Here is a 22,888-nt window from a genome sequence, read left to right as displayed (position 1 = left end):
CAAATGGCCACCCCCTTGAGATTTGCAAAGACTAGTAAGAAGCAAAACGGGACCCCAAAGTAGAGTTAAAGACTGCCCAGCTCAGTTCCCGTGCCCCCCAACAAATGGCCACCCTCTTGAGATTTGTAAAGACCAGCAAGGAGCAAAACGAGACCCCCCGCCCACACACAGGAAATGCCTCTCTGATAAAGAGGATGAGAACAAGAGCGAAGAAAGGAAGAACCTGCCTCCCAAGAGGAATCGCCCAAGAACCAGAGGCAGGATGACAAATCTCAGACTCAGAGAAAAGAGTTACAACTCAAAAAAGAATTATCCATGGAAGTTGTAAAATGAGAGGAGAAAAATGAGCTAGTACATTGTAGGGGAGGAACAAAACAGATGAAAACATTAACAGAGATGAATGCCGCATAAAAGTCAACCCCAAGATGATAAATCATCAGTGGAAATTCCATCGGGGAAATGGAGAGGAAATTACTCAACTTAAAATGGAAAAGAATGAAGTTGTAATAACAAAAACAGTGGGGACAAGGGACGTGGAAGACAGAGAAGAAGATCTGGGATATACAGCGTGCTTCTGAAAAACAGAATACACAGAGTTTTTCAAAGAACTCCAACATGTTCTCCTACATCAGGCTATTTTCACTGGGCACCCACTGTGTGGCAGGCACTGGACTAAGGGTGCAGAATCTAAGTGACCTTGGGCAGGGTACAAGCAATTAAGCAGACAATTAGATTAAAATAGGGGAAATAGGATTGATGTTAATTTAAAAACCAGAGGCAGGACTAGATCCTACAGAGGAAAGGCCATGAAATATTGAATGCTAACGATGTGTCAGACACTGTGCATTGTTGTATGTGACTAGAGGGCTGGGAGTGACATGCCCATGACCAGCAAAGGACAGAGCCAGAATCTGAAGCCAGGTGTATCTGCTTCCAAGTTCATCCTTTTTTCCCTTGAACATGCTGCTTTCCTGTCTTGCATAAGCTTGAAGACACCTATCAGCTCTGTCAGTGAAAGTCCCACTGGTGATAAATCCTAGGTATTTTTCTGCAGGGTTAATTAATAGGGGTCTGAGTCTTATGGGGTGCGGGATCACTGAGAGCCTCTGGGATGCACACAGGCTTGAAGGACTTTGTCTAGGAATTGTTTCCTGCACAGGTAGAAAGGCGCTTATGAGAAGAACAGCGAGCACGTTTATTAAGCAAAACTGTGTTCCCAGGCAAAGGCTATTGCGAGATGAACCATGGAGCATCCTTCAAGCCACAGGCTGGTGTCCAGGATGTGCTAAGAAGTCAGGACCACAGGACAATGGTAGAGGCCAGCAGTGAGAGAGAGGGGACAAGTGCCTGAGGAAAAGGGGAAATAGGTTTTTGGAGGAAGAGCATTTTGAAGATCATCTTGTGTGGAAAATAAGAGAAATGCAGGCTGGGTGTGATGGCTCACACCTGTAATCCCAGCACTTTGGGAGGCCAAGGCGGATGGATCCCTTGAGACCAGCCTGACCAACATGGTGAAAACCCATCTCTATGAAAAACCCAAAAATGAGCTGGACATGGTGGCGCACCCCTGTCATTCCAGCTACTCAGGAGGCTGAGACAAGAGAACTGCTTGGACCTGAGAGGTGGAGTTTGCAATGAGCAGAGATCATGCCACTGCACTCCAGCTAGGGTGACAGAGCAAGACTCTGTCTCAAAAAAGAAAAAAGAGAGAGAGAGAGGAAAAAAAAAAATGCAAACTGCCTGCCTGTGCTTTAAGTTGGCCTGAGGAGTATTGCTCAGATCATCTATTGTAGCCATAAGCACAGAATATCCTATGTAAGAATGATCGTGCTGGAGATGCCAAGTGGTCATGCAAACATAATACCCAGCAGTGATCTGAGCCCAGCACTGAGCCTCTTCGTGTTTATCCAAAGCTGTCTTCCTAAGGCTTTAGGTTATTCAGAACAACAGCAAAAGACTATTTACTTTTTGGCGGTACTCAGATGATGCTTGCTTTTGGTACCCTCTGGGTAGCTTGCCTGGAACCCTGACCTATGGTATGCAGGTTCTCTGCCTGGGATCCATATCCCTGAATTCCACACCCATTCCTAGGTTGGGAAGAAAAGCAGAGTAGAGAGCCTTGGGAGACCCCTTCAGAGTAGAATCATTGAAGAAGATAGAAACAGGGTGGGCAGATGGAGCAGGGGAGTGCCAGTAGGGTGTAGGGGCAGAAGACAGGGAAAAGGGCTTGGAGGAGATATCAAGTTCAAGAGGGAGGATTCGGTAATGAGAAGTCCTAAGTGAGAAGACAGTTACAGCAGCATGGTGGAGTCTGAATCTGATTTACAAGAGGTAAAGGAGCAGGTGGGTGTTGAGCAGGTGGGGGTTGAGCAGGTACAGCTTCCTGGGAAGCCCAAGCACGAGCATTTCCGCATCAGACCTCCAAGTCCCCAACCCACCCCTGCCGGCATCTCTCAGGTCACTTGCTCCAGTGGGACAAACACATCCCCCTCCCATTCCCTTTCCAACACAGCCTTCTTTGTTCCCCTGTGCTAGAATACTCTCCTTCCCTCTCACCACCAAATCCTGTCCTGCAATCCAGAATCTTAGTATTAGAAGAGACCCTAGAAGTCACCCAGTATCAACTCCTTCATGTCATATTTAAAGAAACTGAGGCCCAGAGAAGGGGGGTGACATGTACAAGATGATGACAGAAGCAAGAGAAGAACACAGTGCACCAGTCACTGTCTCATAATGCTACCACATGACAAACCAGTCCCAACTCCTGGCTTAACACCACACTCATTTATTTTCACACTGTGTGTGGCTGGCAGTTATGACTCTACTTTTTTTGGCTGGGCTCAGCTCGGCTTGGCTCCAGACCACAGGTTTGGTTCAGATCTGCTCCGTGAGTTTCTCATCCTTCTGAGACCAGCAGGCTATCCAGGGCATCAACTTTCATGGGATTGGCAGAAGCTCAAGAGGGCAAACCCAGCCACACGCATCTAAAAACCTTTGCTTGAATCACATCTGCTAATATCTCATTGGCCAAGGCAAGCCCCATGGCCAAGTCCAAAGTCAAGGAACTGGGAAATCAGTTATGTGGTAAGAAGAAAGAATGAGAGGGGTAAGGAACTGGGCCAGTGGTTCAGTAGGCCACCCTGAGTGAAGACTAAACCAGGTATTTTGTCTCCTAGCTGGACCTCTTCCCTCATTCTTACATACAGACTCCAAGCAGTGGATTCAAGGTTTAAATAACAAAGCTGCATTTGGAGAATGGTTTTACTCAAGGGTTGCATATAAAGCCAAATTTCCAGCCTTGCTAAGGCAACGGAAATAAGGACTCAGGAAACAGGGCTTTCACATAACCTTTCAGAAGAATCGACTTGGAGACTTGAACCACTCAACTGAAAGAGAATTCAAAATGACGAACTCACACTGCTAAAGCTGTAGTATGGAAAGACTGAAATACTGAATCATTTTAAACATGAAATTAAGTCAAACAATAATTATGGTTACAAAACAGGACACAATTTTTATGGCTTTTGAAAGAAAAGCTACACAAGAGTAAATAATAATTTGATGATAATACACTGGAACAAAAATCCCACCAATAAATGAGGGGGATGGTGCAGGAAATGGGGTAGGGCAATGTGTCTCCATGTCTCTTCTTCCATGGTAGAGAATCAAAAGGCACAAAGCTGATCAGTCTAAACCCATGATTTAAAAGCATAAAAATAAAATTTAAACCAGAGCACATACCAACCAAATTATAAAATAAGTGAGGGAGAAGGACAAATAAAAATAAATCATAAGGCAAATAAATGGTGAATGAAGCACCACAAAAGAATAAATATTTTTATATGGAAATTAGTGAGAGAAACACAACCTGAAATATCTGCTATAATGATCATTAGATACAAGATAAATAAGGCTGGTAATGTATTCTGTCACATTGGTTAAAATATTTCTTATTTTTGTGTTCTCTGCCAGAAACATCCCTAATGATGGGCAAAAAGATAGAACAATAAAAAGCAACACCATAAATGTAAAGAGTCCAATGTAAATAATGAATTCAAGGAAACAGAGATCAGGCTAGTGGGAAAAAAACATGAAATTAAGTGGATAAAGACGGTGATGTGGTTTGGATCTGTGTCCCCACCCAAATCTCATGTTCAATTGTAATCCCCAATGTCAAGGTGGAGCCTGGGGGTAGGTGATTGAATCATGGGAGTGGACCCTTCATGAATGGTTTAGCACTATCCCTTTGAGGCTGTTTTCATGATAGAATTCTAATACGATCTGGTTGTTTAAAAGCGTGTGGCACCTCTGCCACCCGTCTTGTTCTTGCTCCTGTCATTTAAATGCCTGTTCCCACTTTGCCTCTATGAGTAAAAGCTCCCTGAGGCCTCCCCAGAAGCAGTGCCACCATGCTTCCTGTACAGCCTGTGGGACTGTGAGCCAAATTAAACCTCTTTTCTTTATAAATTACCCAGTCTCAAGTATTTCTTTATAGCTGTGAAAGAATAGACTAATATGGAAAATTGGTACAAAGAGTGGGACATTGCTATAAAGATATCTGAAAATGTGGAAGCAACTTTGGAACTGGGAAATGGGCAGAGTTTGAAAGAGCGTGGAGGGCTCAGAAAATGACAGGAAGATGAGGGAAGGTTTGGAACTTCCTAGAGATTTGTTGAAAGTTTGTGACCAAAATGCTGACAGTTTTACGAACAGTGAAGGCCAGGCTGAGGAGGTCTCAGATGGAAATGAGGAACTTACTGGGAACTGAAGCTAAGGTCACTTTTGCTACACTTTAGCAAAGAGTCTGGCTGCATTGTGCCCCTGATCTAGGGATCTGTGGAACTTTGAGCTTGAGAGTAATGATTTAGGGTATCTTGCGGACAAAATTTCTAAGCAGCAAAGCATTCAAGATGTGGCTTGGCTGCTTTGAACAGCCTATGCTCACGTGCATGAGCAAAAAAAATGACGTGAAACTTGAATGTATATTTAAAAGGGAAGTAGAGTATAAAAGTTTGGAAGATTTGCAGCCTGGCCATGTGGAGAAAAAAAAAAAAACATTTTCAGAGGAGGAATTCAAGCAGTCTGCAAAAATTTGCATAACTAAAATAAAGGCAAGTGCTGATAGCCAAGACAATGGAGAGAAGGCCTTGAAGGCATTTCAGAGACCTTCACTACAGCCCTTACCATCACAGGCCCTGAGGCCTAGGAAGACAGAATGGTTTCTTGGTCAGGCTCAGGGCTGCAACTCCCTGTGCAGCCTCAGGACCCTGCTCCCTGCATCCCAGCTGCTCCAGCTCCAGCTCCAGCCATGGCTAGGAGGTGCCCAGGTACAGCTTGGGCCACTGCTTTAGAGGGTGCAAGCTGTAAGCCTTGGCAGCCTCTCTGTGATGCTAAGCCTATAGGTACACAGAATGCAAGAGTTGAGGGTTGGGAGTCTCTGTCTAGTTTTTGGAGGATGTATGGAAAAGCCTGAATGTCCAGACAGAAGCCTGCTGCAGGGGCAAAGCCCTCATGGAGAACCTCTGCTAGGGCAGAGTGAAGGGGAAATGGGGGGTTGGAGCCCTCACACAGAGTCCCCACTAGGGGACTGTCCAGTGGAAGCGTGACAAGAAAGCCACCATCCTCCAGACCCCAGAATGGTAGATCCACAAGCAGCTTGCACATTGCACCTGGAAAACCACAGGCACCCAACACCAGCCCTTGAAAGCAACTGTGGGGGCTGACCCCTGCAAAGCCACAGAGGTGGAACTGCTCAAGACCTTGGGAACCCACCCCTTGCACCAAGTATGCCCTGGATGTGAAACATGGAGTCAAAGGGGATTGTTTTGGAGCTTTGAGATTTAATGACTGCCCTGCTGGGTTTCAGTCTTGTGCAGGGCCTGTAGCCCCTTTCTTTTGGTTGATTTCTCCCTTTAGGAAAGAGACTATTTATCCAATGCCTTTATCGCCATTGTATCTTGGAAGTCACTAAATTGCTTTTGGTTTTACAGACTCATAGTGGGAGAGAATTGCCTTGTCTCGGATGACGCGTTGGACTGTGGTTTGAGTTAGTGTTGGAATGAGTTAAGACTTTGGGGGACTCTTGGGAAGGCACAATTATATCTTGAAATGTGAGAAGGACATGAGATTTGGGAGGGGCCAGGGGAACTATGATGTGGTTTAGATCTATGTTCCCACCCTAATATTATGTTCAGTTGTAATCCCCAGTGTTGGAGGTGGGGCCTGATGGGAGGTGATTGGATCATGGGGATCCTCCTTCATGAGAAAGGTGATTGAGACACGTTCAACCTTACCAGAAACCAGAGAAATGCAAATTAAAATAATGATAAATCATCCATATTCTCATGCACAGCAGGAGAAATATAAATTGTTGCAATGGTTTAGCACCATCCCTTTAGTGCTGTTCTCATGATAGAATTCTCATGAGATCTGGTTGTTTACCTCTCCCTCCTCCCCTTGGTCCTGCTCCTGCCATGTAAGATGCCTGCTCCCACTTTGCCTTTCTCCATGAGTAAAAGCACCCTGAGGCCTCCCCAGAAGCAGATGCCACCAAGCTTCCTGAACAGCCTGCAGAGCCATGAGCCAATTAAACCTCTTTTCTTTATAAATTACCCAGTCTCAGGTAGTTCTTTGTTACAGTGCAAGAATGGACTAATACAGAGGGCTACTTTTAAATTATATTAAGGATACAATTACCGTGAAGATAGAATGTCCTTTAATCAACATGAATCAATGATATAAAGGTAAGATACAGTATATGAAATAATAGCTGAAGGAAATACAAAGAAAAATCCAACAGAAACGTAGTATCAGTAGGAAACTTCGAGTCTTCCTCTGTTGGTAACATATCAAGAAGAAAGAACTAAGATTATTTGAGGACATAAATGGATAATTAATAAGATTGATAGATTACTCTTTACACTGCAAGCAAGAAATGTATCTTTTAAAAATGTATGTCTATTAAATGGATCAAATATTATATCCCAAAGAAAACGTCAATAAACTTCAATATGTGGAAACAGCACTCTCCACATTCTCTGACTGAGGTTATAGTGCAGATTCGTAGGGTGGACAGAGTGCCAATGAAAGGAGTCAAACTCTGTAAAATACTTGAAGAGATTTATTCTGAGTCAAATATGAGTGGCCATGGTCCATGACACAGCCCTCAGGAGGTCCTGAGAACATGCGTCCAAAGTGGTCAGGGTGTAGCTTGGTTTTATACATTTTAGAGAGTCATGAGACTTCAATCAAATACATTTCCGAAATACGTTGGTTTGGTCCAGAAGAGTGGGACAATTCAAAGCAGGGGAACTTCCAGGCAATAGGTAAATTTAACCATTTCCTGGTTGACAATTGGTTGAGTTTGTCTAAACACCTGAAGATCAATAGAAAGGAAATGTTCAGGTTAAGATAAAAGATTGTGGAGACCAAGGTTCTTTTGCAGTTTCCTAGTGGCTGCTCACAGAGACAACAGATGACAAATGCTTCCTATTCAGACCTTCAAAAGGTGCTAGATTCTCAGTTAATCTCTTCAGGATTGGGAGGGCCTGGAAAAAAAAAAGCTCTACCTATGTTAATAGAGATTCTTTACAGATGCAAATTTTCCTCACAAAGGACAGCTTTGCAGGGCCATTTCAAAATAAGGAAAAGAAACATGTTTTGGGGTAAAATATTTTGATTTTCTTCTTTGTCACATCATGTTACACCAGAGACAGACTGAAAAGTAAGTCGCAATATACAGGGTTAAATAAAACCCATCTGATGAGAACTTACGGTTTGTAGGGCATGACTCCCTAGACCCCTTAGACAGGAATTTGGGAAAGATAAGAAAAAAAAAATCAGAGCTTAGTCCTCAGAGAGAGGGTAAATAAGGTAGATACTTATTCACAAAATTGTCTTAAATTTGTATGGAAGAGTGAATATGTGAGAATAGATGGGAAAAGTCCTACAGAAGAAATTAAATCAAAGCAGATATTGATAGACTTGAGAAATGAGTCACAGTAATTGAAAAGCTTATCAATGCAAGAGATGCAGGGCACGATTTTCAAAACAACAGAACAGACAAATAATAAAGAATCAGAACATACACTCAAATATGTGCATATGTTAAGTACATAGACAGATATGCAAATTAAATGTGTATGTTTCAACTCGAGGGAAAGATTAGTCATTGAACGTGAATCCTGACAACTGGCCTGGCTCTGTGAAACACAAAAAACAGAATTGAAGCTTCTGATAGATTATTTCTTTTTTTAAATTTCAAATAAATGCCCATTTTAATAACACTTATGGTCATAATTCCTTTATATATATATATTTTATTATACTTTAAGATCTAGGATACATGTGCAGAACATGCAGGTTTGTTACATAGGTATACACGTGCCACAGTGGTTTGCTGCACCCATCAACCTATCATCTACATTAGGTATTTCTCCTAATGCTATCCCTCCCCTACCCCCCCACCACCCAACAGGCTCTGGTGTGTGATGTTCCCCTCCCTGTGTCCATGTGTTTTCATTGTTCAATTCCCACTTATAAGTGAGAATATGCAGTGTTTGGTTTTCTGTTTCTGTGTTAGTTTACTGACAATGATGGTTTCCAGCTTCATTCATGTCCCTGCAAAGGACATGAACTCATTCTTTCTTTTTGGCTGCATAATATTCCATGGTGTATATGTGCTACATTTTTTTTACCCAGTCTATCATTGATGGGCACTTGGGTTGGTTCCAAGTCTCTGTTATTGTGAATAGTGCTGCAATAAACATACATGTGCATGTGTCTATATAGCAGAATGATTTATAATCCTTTGGGTATATACCCAGTAACGGGATTGCTCGGTCAAATGGTATTTCTGGTTCTAGATCCTTGAGGAATCACCACACTGTCTTCCACAATGGTTGAACTGATTTACACTCCCACCAACAGTGTAAAAGCATTCCTATTTCTCCACATCCTCTCCGGTATCTGTTGTTTCCTGACTTTTTAATGATTGCTATTCTAACTGGCATGAGATGGTATCTCATTGTGGTTTTGATTTGCATTTCTCTAATGACCAGTAATAATGAGCTTTTTTTCATATGTTTGTTGGCCACATAAATGTCATCTTTTGAGAAGTGTCTGTTCATATCCTTCACTCACTTTTTGATGGGGTATTTGTTTTTTTCTCGTAAATTTGTTGAAGTTCCTTGTAGATCCTGGATATTAGCCCTTTGTCAGATGGATAGATTGCAAAAATTTTCTCCCATTTTGTGGGTTGCCTGTTCACTCTGATGATAGTTTCTTTTGCTGTGCAGATGCTCTTTAGTTTAATTTGATCCCATTTGTCATTTTTGGGTTTTGTTGTCATTACTTTTGGTGTTTTAGTCATTAAGTCTTTGCCCATGCTTATGTCCTGAATGGTATTGCCTAGTTTTCTTCTAGGATTTTTATGGTTTTAGGTCTTACGTTTAAGTCTTTAATCCATCTTGAGTTAATTTTTTCATAAGATAAGGAATGGGTCCAGTTTCAGTTTTCTACATATGGCTAGTCAGTTTTCCCAACAACATTTATTAAATAGGGAATCCTTTCGCCATTGCTTGTTTTTGTCAGGTTTGTCAAAAACTAGATGGTTGCAGATGTGTGGAGTTATTTCTGAGGCCTCTGTTCTGTTCCATTGGTCTATATATCTGTTTTGGTACCAGTACCATGCTGTTTTGGTTACTGTAGCCTTGTAGTGTAGTTTGAAGTCAGGTAGAATGATACCTACAGCTTCATTGTTTTTGCTTAGGATTGTCTTGGTTATACGAGCTCTTTTTTGGTTCCATATGAAATCTAAAGTAGTTTTTTCTAATTCTGTGAAGAAAGTAAATGGTAGCTTAATAGGGATAGCATTGCCTCTATAAATCACTTTGGTCAGTATGGCCATTTTCATGATATTGATTCCATCTGCGAGCATGGAATGTTTTTCCATTTGTTTGTGTCCTCTCTTATTTCCTTGAGCAGTGGTTTTTAGTTCTCCTTGAAGAGGTCCTTCACATCCCTTGTAAGTTGTATTCCTAGATATTTTATTCCTTTGCAGCAATTGTGAATGGGAGCTCACTCATGATTTGGCTCTCTGTTTGTCTATTATTGCTATATAAAAACGCTTATGATTTTTGCATACTGATTTTGTATCCTGAGACTGCTGAAGTTGCTTGTCAGCTTAAGGAGATTTTGGGCTGAGACAACGGAGTTTTCTAAATACACAATCACGTCGTCTGCAAACAGAGACAAATAGGAAGTTCTGGCCAGGGCAATCAGGCAAGAGAAGATTATTTTTACAATTGTGGGATGGAAAACAGCTTCCTAAGCATATCAAGAAGCCTGGAGACTATAAAGGGTAAGAGAGATTAAATTAACACAAAATCAGAAATTTCTGTATGTCAGTGGAATCACTGACCAAAACAAACAAACAAAAAACCCACTTTACTATTGATGGACGGGAATTCAGTGGGGGAACCAGGGGCTTCAGGGGCCCTGGTAATGCTTTGTTTTTCTGATATATTGCTGTTTATTATATATACACTTTTCTATTAAACATTAAAGATACGCCATAAACAAGGTTTATACGGCAGGTATTTTCCACACATGGCAAGGGATTAATTAACATTAATGCACATAATGTTACACACAATGTTAATAAACAGGAATTCTTAAAAGACAACAATATGAACACGCAAAGCACTCATAGAGGCAATCCAGAAAAGGAAATTCAAGAGCCAGTAAGCAGATGAAAAGATGTTTAGGTTCTCTACTAATGAAGGAAATGCATATGCAGAGAGAGGCTTGTTTTCCACTTGCCAGATAGGTAAAGACTAAGAAAACTGACAAACCCACTTAGCTTATTGGAAAATGGGCACCCTCAGGCACAGATGAAAATAGTGCTAATTAATCTGACCTTTCCAGGAAGGCAGTTTGGCAACACATGTGAAAATGTAAAGGGAGCATGCTTTTTATCCTGATAATCTCATTCCCAAGGATTCTATTGATGGAGGTGGTCACACAAGTTAATCAAAAAGAAGTATGCAGCGTGGTTTATTGGAGCATGATTTACTTTATAAGACAAAATGGCGAAAAATAGGGAATTGATTTGCTAAGTTAGTGTGAATCTATAAAACGGAATATAATATGATGATGTCAAATGATGTAATTCTGCAACTATTAACGTGGAAAGATATCTACAGCATCCTGTTGAGGGAAAATAAAAAGTGAGCATGAACCCAGAAGCCCATTTATTGACATCAAGAAATAGAAAAAATGATATGAACCAAAATGTTAGCAATGCTATTTGGGTGGTATGATTTGGAGAAACTTTTGCATGTTTGTACTTTAATGTTTGAAATGTTTATGATAAAACATTTATTGTTTAAAAACAATCAAACAAAACCTTTAAATGTGAAACCCAGCTAAATAGTTTTAGCTGGAAAAAACTAGAACAACAATTATGCTCATAAGCCACACTATATTTTGAACATAAAAAATCTTTACGGCTGGGCACGGTGGCTCAAGCCTGTAATCCCAGCACTTTGGGAGGCAGAGATGGGCGGATCACGAGGTCAGGGGATCGAGATCATCCTGGTTAACACACTGAAACCCCGTCTCTACAAAAAAATACAAAAAATTAGCTGAGGGCGGTGGCGGGCGCCTGTAGTCCCATCTACTGGGGAGGCTGAGGCAGGAGAATGGCGTAAACCTGAGAGGCGGAGCTTGCAGTGAGCTGAGATCTGGCCACTGCACTCCAGCCTGGGTGACAGAGCGAGACTCCGTCTCAAAAAAAAAAAAAAAAAATTTTCACAATTAATTTTCTTTTTGTTGGTTTTCTAAGTTAACCAGAATGGCTTGAAAATCTAACTTAATTATCCTTGCTTTGAGATTTAGTAGGAGTTTTGGTTTTATTATATATGTATTTAGAAAGCGCTTTATTAAGTGTTGGAGGAGGGGGAGTAGACTGTCTGCCAATTACTTACAGATCAGATTCTGTTACATTTAACCTGTTTCTGCCTGGGGACCATATCCCAAGCTCTTTATTTCACTGATACACAACTATTCAGAAATGCAACTCCAAATTTATGCCAAATCCAGGATGAGCTAACATTTATTGGATATTTAGAGTGTTCTGAAAGTACCACATTCTGTATTTCATTAATCTTCACACCTACTTTATGCTGTAGGTACAATTATTTATGAGGAAACTGAGGATCGAGCCATTTAAAAGACTTGACTAGGATCATGCAGTTTATAAATAGCCAAGCTACAACATGAGCTATGCCTCACTCCAGAGCTCTGATAAACAAGTTAAGGTACCAAGAAATAAATCTAGTAAACTACGTGCAAGACCTTTACAGAGAAAATTATGAAATTTTACTGAAGGACATAAAAGGAAAACTGAATAGGGGGAGAGATATAACATGCTAATGGATAGGAAGGACCAATATTCTAAAGATGTCAATTATCCCCTTGCTAATCCATAAACACAATACAATAACAATTTTTAAAAATCCCAACAGAGCTTCAAGTGAACATGATAGGCTGATTCAAAAGTGTCCAGGAAAAATAATTTTGAAGGGCAAGGACAACTTACCTTTCCCAACACCAAGATTTATGATTAAGTTCTAGCATTTTAGATTGTGGGTGTTAGCGTTGTGCAAGGTAAATAGGCCACTGGAGAAACCAGACACAGACTCAGATGGACACAGAAACTCCACGTATGTGGAGGAGATGCTGCAAAGAGGAACGGGGAGGTGGATGACTCAACAAATAGCGCTAGGAAATTGGCTATATGGTCGGGGAGGGGTGGTGAAATCCACATCTTACATAGAAAATAACTGTATAAAGTAAAATTCTACTGCGGAAAACCAAGAAAGAAATAAAACTTTAAAACAATTAGAAAAATTAAGAAAAAATCTTTATGACCATGAAGTGGAAAGTAATTTTATACATAAAACACACAGAAGCACAAACTGTAAAGGGAGAGATTGATAAAATTGACTACAGTGGAATGCTTCTTTATGATAAAAGATATCATAATGAAAGTTTTTTAAAAAGGCAAGACATAGACTGGAAGAAGATATTGGCCATGCACATAATCAATAAAGAGCTATCCTCCAGAATGTGTAAAGAATTCCTAAATATTATTTAAAAATAACAAACTACCCAACAGAAAAATGTACACAGAGAAAACATGCATGGCCAATAATCAAAAGAGACATGTTCAACATTACTAGAAACCAGAGAAATGCAAATTAAAATAATGATGTGTCATCTCATGTTCTCATGCACAGCAGGTGGAAGTATAAATTGTTGCAAACACTTCGAGACCTGGCAACATCCTCCAACGTTGAAGACCCATGTACTCAACGACTCAGCAATTCCACCTGTAGGTATCAATCACAGAGGAGCTAAGACACAAACGCAGAAGGAGATACAGACGGGCTGGTACTTGCACTGTGTGTAGTAGAGAAAATGTAACATCTTCAATAGGAACATGATTATATAAGCTGTATAATCATAAAAGGGGCAGGGCACGGGGGCTCACACCTGTAATCCTAGCACTTTGGGAGGTCGAAGTGGGCAGATCACTTGAGGTCAAGAATTCGAGACCAGCCTGGCTAACACAGTGAAACCCTATCTCTACTAAAAATACAACAATTAGCCAGGTGTAGTGGTGCGTGCCTGTAGTCCCAGCTTACCTGGGAGACTGAGGCAAGAGAATCGCTTGAACCTGGAAGGCAGTGGTTGCAGTAAGCCTAGATCTCACCGTTGCACTCCAGCCTGGGCGGCAGAGCAAGACCCTGTCTCAAAAAAAAAAAAAAATTATAAAAGGGAAAACCACAGAGTGTTAACATTCATGAATTAAGTCCACAGGTATCAACCTGTGTGAATGTCCTGCATGCAATGATGAGACAAAAAGTGATGTGTCCAGATAGAATACTGATGACAGACGCAGGTTCAAGGCCAGCACTGTTGCTTTCCAGCTGTGTGATCTTGTACAAGTTACCATGACCTCTTTGTTCCTCAGTTTTCTCACCTGAAAACTGGGGATAACAACGCCTAGGTTGTGGTAAGGAGCGAATGTATCACTCTATGTGAACAACTCAGCATGATGCTCAAAGTTCCTTTATGGCAATGGATGTTTTCTATGTTGGTTGTGATGGTAAATTTATGAATTTATACAAGTGATAAACTGTGAGAACTTCACATACCACATACACACACACAAATGAGTGCATATAAAAATCTGCTGTAATCTGAATAAGGTCTGTAGTCTAGTTAATACAATCATGCCACGGTTAGTTGGACCCCTGATTTTGATATCATATCATCATTATGTGAGATATCAGCCTTGGGGAAAGCTGGGTAAAGGTTATATGGGACCTCTCTGTGCTATTTTTCAACTTCCTGTGAATCTACAGTTATTTCAGAATTACAAGTTATTTCAAGATAAAGGAAAAGAAGTGAAGAATTTTAATTGAATAAATAAACTTTTATTAAATCTCCTTGGCGGGTATTTGTGTTTGCAGTAGTAATAATAATAAAAACAACTACTCATAGGTTTCCCTATGCCAGGGTATTTATCTGTATTAACAGCTCTAAGGCAGGTGCTATAATTATTCCCTGTTTACAGATGATGAAGGTAATGCACAGAGAAGTTAAGTAACCTGCCCAAGATCGCACAGCTTCTACAATAGGGCGCTAGATTCCAGCCCAGGCTGCCTAGCCCCTGAGTCAAGGCTTTTAACCACTTGTTACATTATAGCACCTCTGTATTCTATATCATTCTCTGTGATTTATTTTTAAAATATTCATTTGTTAAAAAATGAAATAGTGGAAATATTGTTATAAGCAGAAATAATAAAACTTGCCATGGAGGGTTTGTAAGAATTCAGTAACACAGTCAGAGATGTAGTCAGGTCTGAGGGGCCTCGGCACCAGCTCCTGGCCGCTCTCCCCATGGCTGCCCATGCACTCCGTTATGGAAGGCCACACTGTGCCCGGCACTCTACAGTCTACCCAGCTGCACACTATGGTGTACTAAGCCTTCTGGAATCCGTGTCATCCCATTTGTGGCTGAGAGAGTCCTGCATTCATCCTGCTTTATGGATAAGGGGACTGACGCCTGGAGCAGACACAGGGAACAGGGGCTGAAAACCAGGTCTGGGTGAGGGCAGAGCCTCTTAGCCACTGGCCACAGCATCTCTCAGGGATACTGTGATGTGCCGCCCAGACGCTTGGTCCAGGAAGGAACTCGCTGCCCGAGTGGATAGGGTTTACTGTCACCACACAGCCTTTAACTGTCCCCACTTCAGGGGCTGCCCCAGTGGCAAAGAGCACTTCTACCACTGCCGCGCCCTCCCAGAGTACCCCATGCTATGACTGACCGACCGACAGAGGTGGGGTATACGTGCCAGCCGGTCAGGTCCCAGGCAGGCCTCTCCAGGTGCCTGTTTGCTCTGTGGCTCCCTGTGGGGTCAGTGGTCTCCATCTGGCCTGCCCAGGCCTGGTTCCTTCTCTGCCTTCCACAGGTGTGGACCCCAGGAGCACATCCTAATACACATTCTTCATTCCCTGCTCCCCAGGGAAGCTGCACGAAGAGGGATCCCAGGAGACCAAGGCTGGGGCTGAAGGGTTTCCTGGAGAGACATGATGAGCCCAGGTGAGGCATGAAGCCCCTCCTGAGCAGTCCCTCCTGAGCAAGAGCGGAGTCCCCGGGCTTGTGAGAGCTCAGGGTCAGGAAACTGGTAAGTCACACCACAGAGGGCTAGTCAGGGCCCCAGGGCTGCCCAGAGAGCTGCCCGTGGACAGCATCCTTCCAAGGCTCAGCGCCTGTGGGCGGGGCAAGGCAGCACTTCCCAGTTTGTCTCTTATTTTCAGCACAGTTGCCTCTGCTACAAAATCCATTATTTGAAGCATTTTCACTGCTCTACGCCCTCTGGTTCTGCACTGCAGAATTTTGTAAACAGGGTTGACTCCAGTTTTCCATATTTGTAACTTCTTTCTCCTTCTCACCTCATCTGATTTTATTTTGGAGCTCTTAGGACACATGAAGAGAACCCTGGCTCTCATTATCTCCCTGTTTGAAATCAATCTATCGCAGCCTTCTCAGTCTCCCATGCGCCATGCCGCATCACCCGTGTGGCTACCCCCTACCCTTCTGGGGTCATTTGTACCCTGCGTGTGGGAGGCATTTACTAACTGTTTATTTGGAGGAATAAGTGAATGAATGAATGTTGGTTATCTCCAACCCCTAGCACAGTGCCTATGGTGATTTATGATAATTACATTATTATCAAATGAGCAAATAGATGTGGGAAGATCAGCGGAACCCAGTCACTCACCATTCACCATGAATCAGGCCTGAAGTTTAACTTTCATGCATCTGTGAACAATATTTCACTGAACCATGTGAAAGTGTCAGCAAGATTGTGAAGGGCGTCTGTCATATTAATATTCATAAATTCAGAAATTCATTGGCCTGGAGTAGACTTCAGTGATGATAGAAACCAGGTGAGGGCCTACGTGGTATGAGGGGAAGGTGAAGGTCAAGAAGCAGCAAATACGTGATCAAGTGTTTCTATGTGTTGACCCAACGGCCCTAGGAGATGGATGCTATCACCATCCCCATTTTCCGAAGGAGGAAATTGAGCTCTGTAATTGGGATTGCTCCCAGTTTTCTCCCTTCCTCATGTTTGTCACTCCTTCCTCTGATGGTGAGAACCATGTCTCCTGTTATCCCTAATATGTGTGATCAGAGAGATGAAATCTTTTGCCTGTAGTCACTCAGACACGTGGTGGAGCAGGTGGGTATGTTCACCTGGAGGGTTCGGTTTGATAAGTTCCCCTCCAAGAAGTGCTCCCATGGGCACGGACATGGCTCCCAGGATACCAGTTCATCAAACTGAATGGCACATGTTCCATGGACTGTTCTTGTGCTGGTTAATTACTGGTATCAACTTGACTGGGCTAAGGGATGCCCAGATAGCTGGTAAAATATTATGTCTGGGTGAGCCTGTGAGAGTGTTTCTGGACAAGATTAGCATTTGAATCAGTAGACTGAACAAAGAAGATCTGTCCTCATCAATGTAGACAAGGTGTCATCCAATCAGTCCATCGAAGACCTGAATAGCACAGCCCATCAGAGGAAGGGCAAATCCATTCTATCTGCCGGAACTGGGATATCCGTCTTCTCCTGCTCTCGGATGTTGGCGCTCCTGGTTCTTGAGCCTTTGGACTTCTGGACTTACACCACCAGCCCGCCTGTTTCTCAGGCCTTTCAACTCAGACTGAATTACACGACCGGCTCTCCTGGTTCTCCAGCTTGCAGATGACTGACTGTGAGATTTCTCAGTCTGCATAACTGCACGAGCCGTTCTCTAAATAAATAAAATGTTTTCTGCTCAGTCAGAGGGTCTCAAGCCCCCAAGCAGCTCAGCTGTCTCTGGGTCGGGCTGAAGACCCTTCTCCAGCTGAGTCTCTAGCCTGTGCCTCATGGTGATGTGGGGTCCCTCAACAGATAGGGACCTGGCCAAGTAGTCCTACAGCACAAGTACAAAGCCCTTGTTTTACTCCAGAGGCTGTGGCTTGGTACCAGAACTTACCCTCTCTGCTTGATGAAGTTTGAAACACCACTGAGAATAAAGGGGAGGGTGGAGATGCATTTGTTCAGGCTGAAGAGACCTGTTTTGCAGGCAGTCCAAAGGGACAGGAGGGCTGCAGGGGCTGAAAAGGAAAAACATGGGGGTGGAAAGCAGGTGTGAGGAGAATATGAGGGCCAAGCCCCCTGTGGGGGGCTCCTGGATCACATTGTGGTACAGGAGGGCTGGTGTCAGACTTGCCTTCTCACCTCATCTGATATTATTTTGGAGATCTTAAGACACATAGAACGCAAGGTCACTGAGATTTCTCCGTCCTACAGTTTCTACAGAGAGTATCATGCGTCATCAGTTTCTAGCGAGTATCATGTGCCATTCACTTTTACACAGTTTTTCCCCTAAAATGTCAGGTAGATCCCTAGAAGCACTGAATGGAGAGAAAGGGGATTTGAGGATCATTCTGTCCCATGTAACAGTCGCCTGGAATGAATGAGAGCAACCAGATCCACTTGGAATCCATTGCCTTCTCTTCCTTCTCCCTCCTGGTTTTGCCCGCCTGCTCCCAGCTCCCACATTAACCTGGTCCAAAGCAAGTTGTCAGTTGAAAGGCTTCCATTGTCTGGAAAACTAAAGAAAATAGAAGCCCTTCAAGCCTAGCTCTGCCACTCTAGTGGCAGCTGCCTTGTGCCAACATCTTGGAAATCGGGCTTCCCGGGCCACAGGCTCTTTGGTGCCACCTGAGATGACACCAGGCTCTGAGTGGGTCAGCAGGGGAAGGTTAAATCGGGGACAGGTAATGCATTGGCTTCCGAGCAGAGCAGCCACGACTCTTAACTATTCAAATGCACAGTTCATCCCTGGAAGGGCCGGTCAGGGCTGCGAGGGGACACCAGCCTCCTGGGATCTGTGGCCTGGGCTTTAGGCTTCCATACCATTTAGAGATCAAAGATGATCAAAACCCAACAATTTCATATTGTTCAATCTAATGCTCAATTGTTCAATCAATCCAATTGCCTTATATCAACACCACAAGAACCCTGGGAGGTTGACATTAAAACCCTTATTTTATGAAAAACAACGGCCCAGAGAGGCTAAGCCACTTGCCCAAAGTCACACAGAAAGTGACAGAGTCAGAGTCTGAATGCGCACAGGTCAGAGTGAATGCTAACTGAATGCTGTGCCCATCGCCTCTCAAATCATCTCAAATCTGCTCTGTGCTTTGTTCCAGCCACTCCCTGATGCAGCCACGTTTATTCTCCCCTGCTTTCCTTTGCTCATATCATGACTTCCTCCTGACCTCCCTTTCCCTTCCCTTCATTTATCCTACAGATATTTATTGACAAACTACTGTGTGTCAGATTTGCAGTTAGGAGCTGCAAATATGATCCTTGAATCAGAACACTAAAGAGTTTAGGAACCAGTGTACACGGAGGATATTTCTGTGACTTCAACTGTATTGTGTTTGGCAAAATAAAATTTTAAAAAAGAAAGATATAGTGATAGAAGGAGTGCAGACAATTTTGCCCAAGTCTCTTTGCCAGTTTTAGTGGTATGTGCTGACTTCACAGCCTGCTCCCATGTTAGACTCAACTCTAAGCCCTGGCTTGGTGGAAAAGCAGAGGCTGGGAGCCTGGGTGTGTAAAGTCAGTCTGGAGAGGAGGAACAGTATGAGCGAAAGCAGAGGTGTAGAAGGAAATCGTAAAAGTCTCCATGGGGATGGAGCATCAAGTATGGAGTGAGAGGAGGGGAGGAGAGGGGCAGGAGATGAGGTGAGGGACTTGGCAGGAACATGCAATGAAGGCCCTTGAATATCATGCTAAGGAGGATAAAGGTTGTCCTGGAAGCCAGAGGTTTTCACTAATATGCCTTCCTTGAGGGACCTCAGGGGTCAGAGGTGCCCGTGTGAGGAGAGAGCAGAGACAGACAGCCTCAGTCCCTCTTTTGCTCTGAGAAGTTCTACTGAGAAGTTCTACTGCTATCAGCTTTAGATCTGGGGGCGGGGTTCCATGTCAGATTCAATTTGGAAAAAATAAAGTATCTGACTCTTCATGATAATAGTATTCAAAGGTGCATTAAAAACATTAGAAAACAGCATCAGTTATATTTTTGCTTCTGGCCATGATGAACTAACAGGAATGGAGTTTACCCTCCTACCTCAAGCAACCACAAAAGTAGACGAAACACATTAAACAACTGTGTTGGACATTCGACAGCTGGCCACCCAGGCGTGTAAGCAGAGAGCGAAAAGAGAGCAAGTGAGCCATGCCCTACAGCGGCCCCAGATCACTCTCTGGAAGTGGCTTCCGGACTGCAAAGAAAGGAGGGAGAACTGCAACAGAGCCTGGTAGCTTTGGTGATTTGAGGAGAAAGACAACAGAGTTTGAGAAGGCCGAGGTGGCTAGAATTTGAAAGACAGAATATTGAAGAGGGTGCTGCACAGAAAGGGACCTCCAAAGACTTGAGAGGGGTCCTCTCAAGAATCCATCTAAGTAATGATTTACACATATGTGAAAAAAGTACCTGGGGCCAGGGGAAACAGAAACACCAGAGTAGGGGATACAGAGATACTCTCAAAGCTCACACAAGGTTGGGGGCTAGGAGGTAGCTTTTGTTCTCACTGGGAACAGTGGCAAGACTTCCTAGTAAACAGGGCATCAGGGAGACTCCTCAGAAGGTCACTGGATTAGAAGTGGGCATTAATAACCCTAAATAAACTCTGCTCTATATCTTCCCTAATAAACTTAAGAGAAAGCCTCAAAATTATCCAACTGACTCAAAATAACTGCTTCCCACAACAAAACCCAGTACTGTGTAAAGAAATAGAACAAAATTAATAATCAACAACATAAAATCACAATGTCCAGCATCAATAAAAAAAATCACTAGGCAGAAAGAGGCAAGAAAGTAGGACCTACGATCAGAAGGAAAAACATATCAATATAAAGGAATCCAAAAACGATGGCTATGTTGGAACTACTAGCTAAGACAATAAAATAGCTATTATAAATATACTCTGATGTTTAAGAAGATACAAGAAAATTAACAGGCTAAGTTTTAATAACCCAAATGGAACATGTATAGCAGAAAAATACAATTTCTGAACTGAAAAAATTACATGTGATGGGATTAACATGCAGATTCTGTTCTGCAACAGAAAAGCCCAGTGAAATTGAATACATAGCAAAAGAAACTATCCAAAATAGAGCAGAGGAGGGAAACCCCTGAAGAATGAACAAAACATCAGTAACCTGTGGAACAATATCCAATATCCTAACATACTTACAACTGAAGCTCCAGAGGACTGAGGATATAGGAGAAGAATGGGGGCAGAAAAAATATTTTAAGAAATAATGGCCACAAATTTTCTAAATTTGATAAAAATTATAAGCCTGAACATTCAAAATCTTAACAACACCAAAGCAAAAGAAACATAAAGTAAATCACACTAAAGCACATCACGGTCAAATTCAGAAAGCCAGCAATAAAGGGACAAATCTCAAAAGGAGCCGGAAAAAGAAAGAGAGATATAATGGACAGGGAAACAAAGATAAGAAGATAGAAGATGTCACGTTAGAAACCATACAAGACATAAAACAGTGGAGCAACATCTTTAAAGTAGCAAAAGAAGGAATTGAAGATAGGAGCATAGAATTCTATACCCAGTGGAAGTGTCACTTAAACATGCAAGAAATGAAGACTGCTTCAGAAATAGATGAAAGAATTCAACATCAGCAGAACCGCCTCTCAAAAAAATGTCAAAGAAAGTCTTTTTGGGTACAAGGAAAATGATAAAAATAGAATTTAGGATCTACATAAAGAAATGATAGAAGCTAGAACAATAAAGATGATTTTTTTGTGTCTCTCATATTTTACCCTTTAGGATAATTGAATGCTTAAAGTACTAACAACAATGATGTATTGTGGGGTTTGTAATATACGTAAAAATAAAATGTAAGAAATAATAACACAAAGGTTGGGGGAAGTGAAAATTTACTGTTATAAAGCTCTCATACTAGTATTACATTATTTGCAGGTATGCTGACAGTTTAAAGATGTATATTCTAAATGCTTGAGCAACTGGTAAAAATACAAATATGTAAAATAAAGAGATATTACCAATAAACCAATAGTGGAGATTAAAATGAACTTATTAAAAATTCAATTAATTCAGGAGAAGGCAGAACAAGTGGGATAAAGTTGCAATGAACAAAAAGAACGAAGAGAAACAAATAGCAATATAGTAGATTTAAATTTAACCAGATCTACTATCATCTTACGTGAAATGATCCAAAAATTCAAGTGAAAACTCAAAGATTGTCAAAAAACCATTAATAAATACATTAAAATCATAATGTATATTATACACTATCATAAAATATATCTAGAGATAAATTTCACAAAATATGTGAAAACTAAAAAACAAATTGCTGATAGAAATTCAAGAGGATTTGAGATATGCAAGAGCTGAAGAGTCAATGTTGTGAACATGTAAATTCTCTGAAAAGTGATCTATGGGTATAACATGATCACAAACAAAATCTCACCTACCTTTTTGTTGAAATGCACAAGGTGATTGCAAAACATATGTGGAAACACGATGGACCTGGAATATCCAAAACCATTTGAAAAAGTAGAACAGTTGATTTATATTAGCTGGTTTCAAGTAAATTATTAAGCTACCATAATCAAAAGAGTGTGGAATTGGTATAAAGAAAGACATACAGAACAATGGAACAGAATAGAGAATAGGAAAAAAGGTCCACAAATATAAGTTGATTTTCTACAAAAATGGAAAGTTAATTCCATGGGGAAAGGATTGTCTGTCTGTCTTCTCAGCAAACTGCTGAGAAGGGGGGAAAACACACAACCATCCTCAACCGTGATCTCACACCTCTTAGAAATTTAACTTGAAATAAATAATAGATTTCAAGGTAAGTGCTAAAACTAAAACTTTTAGAAGAAAACATGGAGAAAAATATTGTGACTTTGATTTTGACCAAAAAAAAAAAAAAAAACAAAACCGTGGAAAGTATGAATTGTTAAAAGAAAAAAATGATACACTAGACTTCATCAAAATAAAAAAAAAAAATGTAGATGTTCCTGTGCTGCTTCGGTGCCTGGCCGTGTTCACTCCTGTTCACACCAGTGGACTGGGGAAGGCTGGTCATACCTGAAGGCTCTGCATGAAGACATTCTGGGTATCACCTGGGTCTTCTTGGAGGATGCGGTTTGAGACGCAGAGATCTCCATGGAGCACACCCAGTGCAAGACAGTCTCTG

The sequence above is a fragment of the Trachypithecus francoisi genome, unplaced genomic scaffold, assembly GCF_009764315.1.
Source record: "Trachypithecus francoisi isolate TF-2019V2 unplaced genomic scaffold, Tfra_2.0 Lachesis_group12, whole genome shotgun sequence".
Lineage (NCBI taxonomy): Eukaryota > Metazoa > Chordata > Mammalia > Primates > Cercopithecidae > Trachypithecus > Trachypithecus francoisi.
This window is presented reverse-complemented; position numbering follows the sequence as displayed.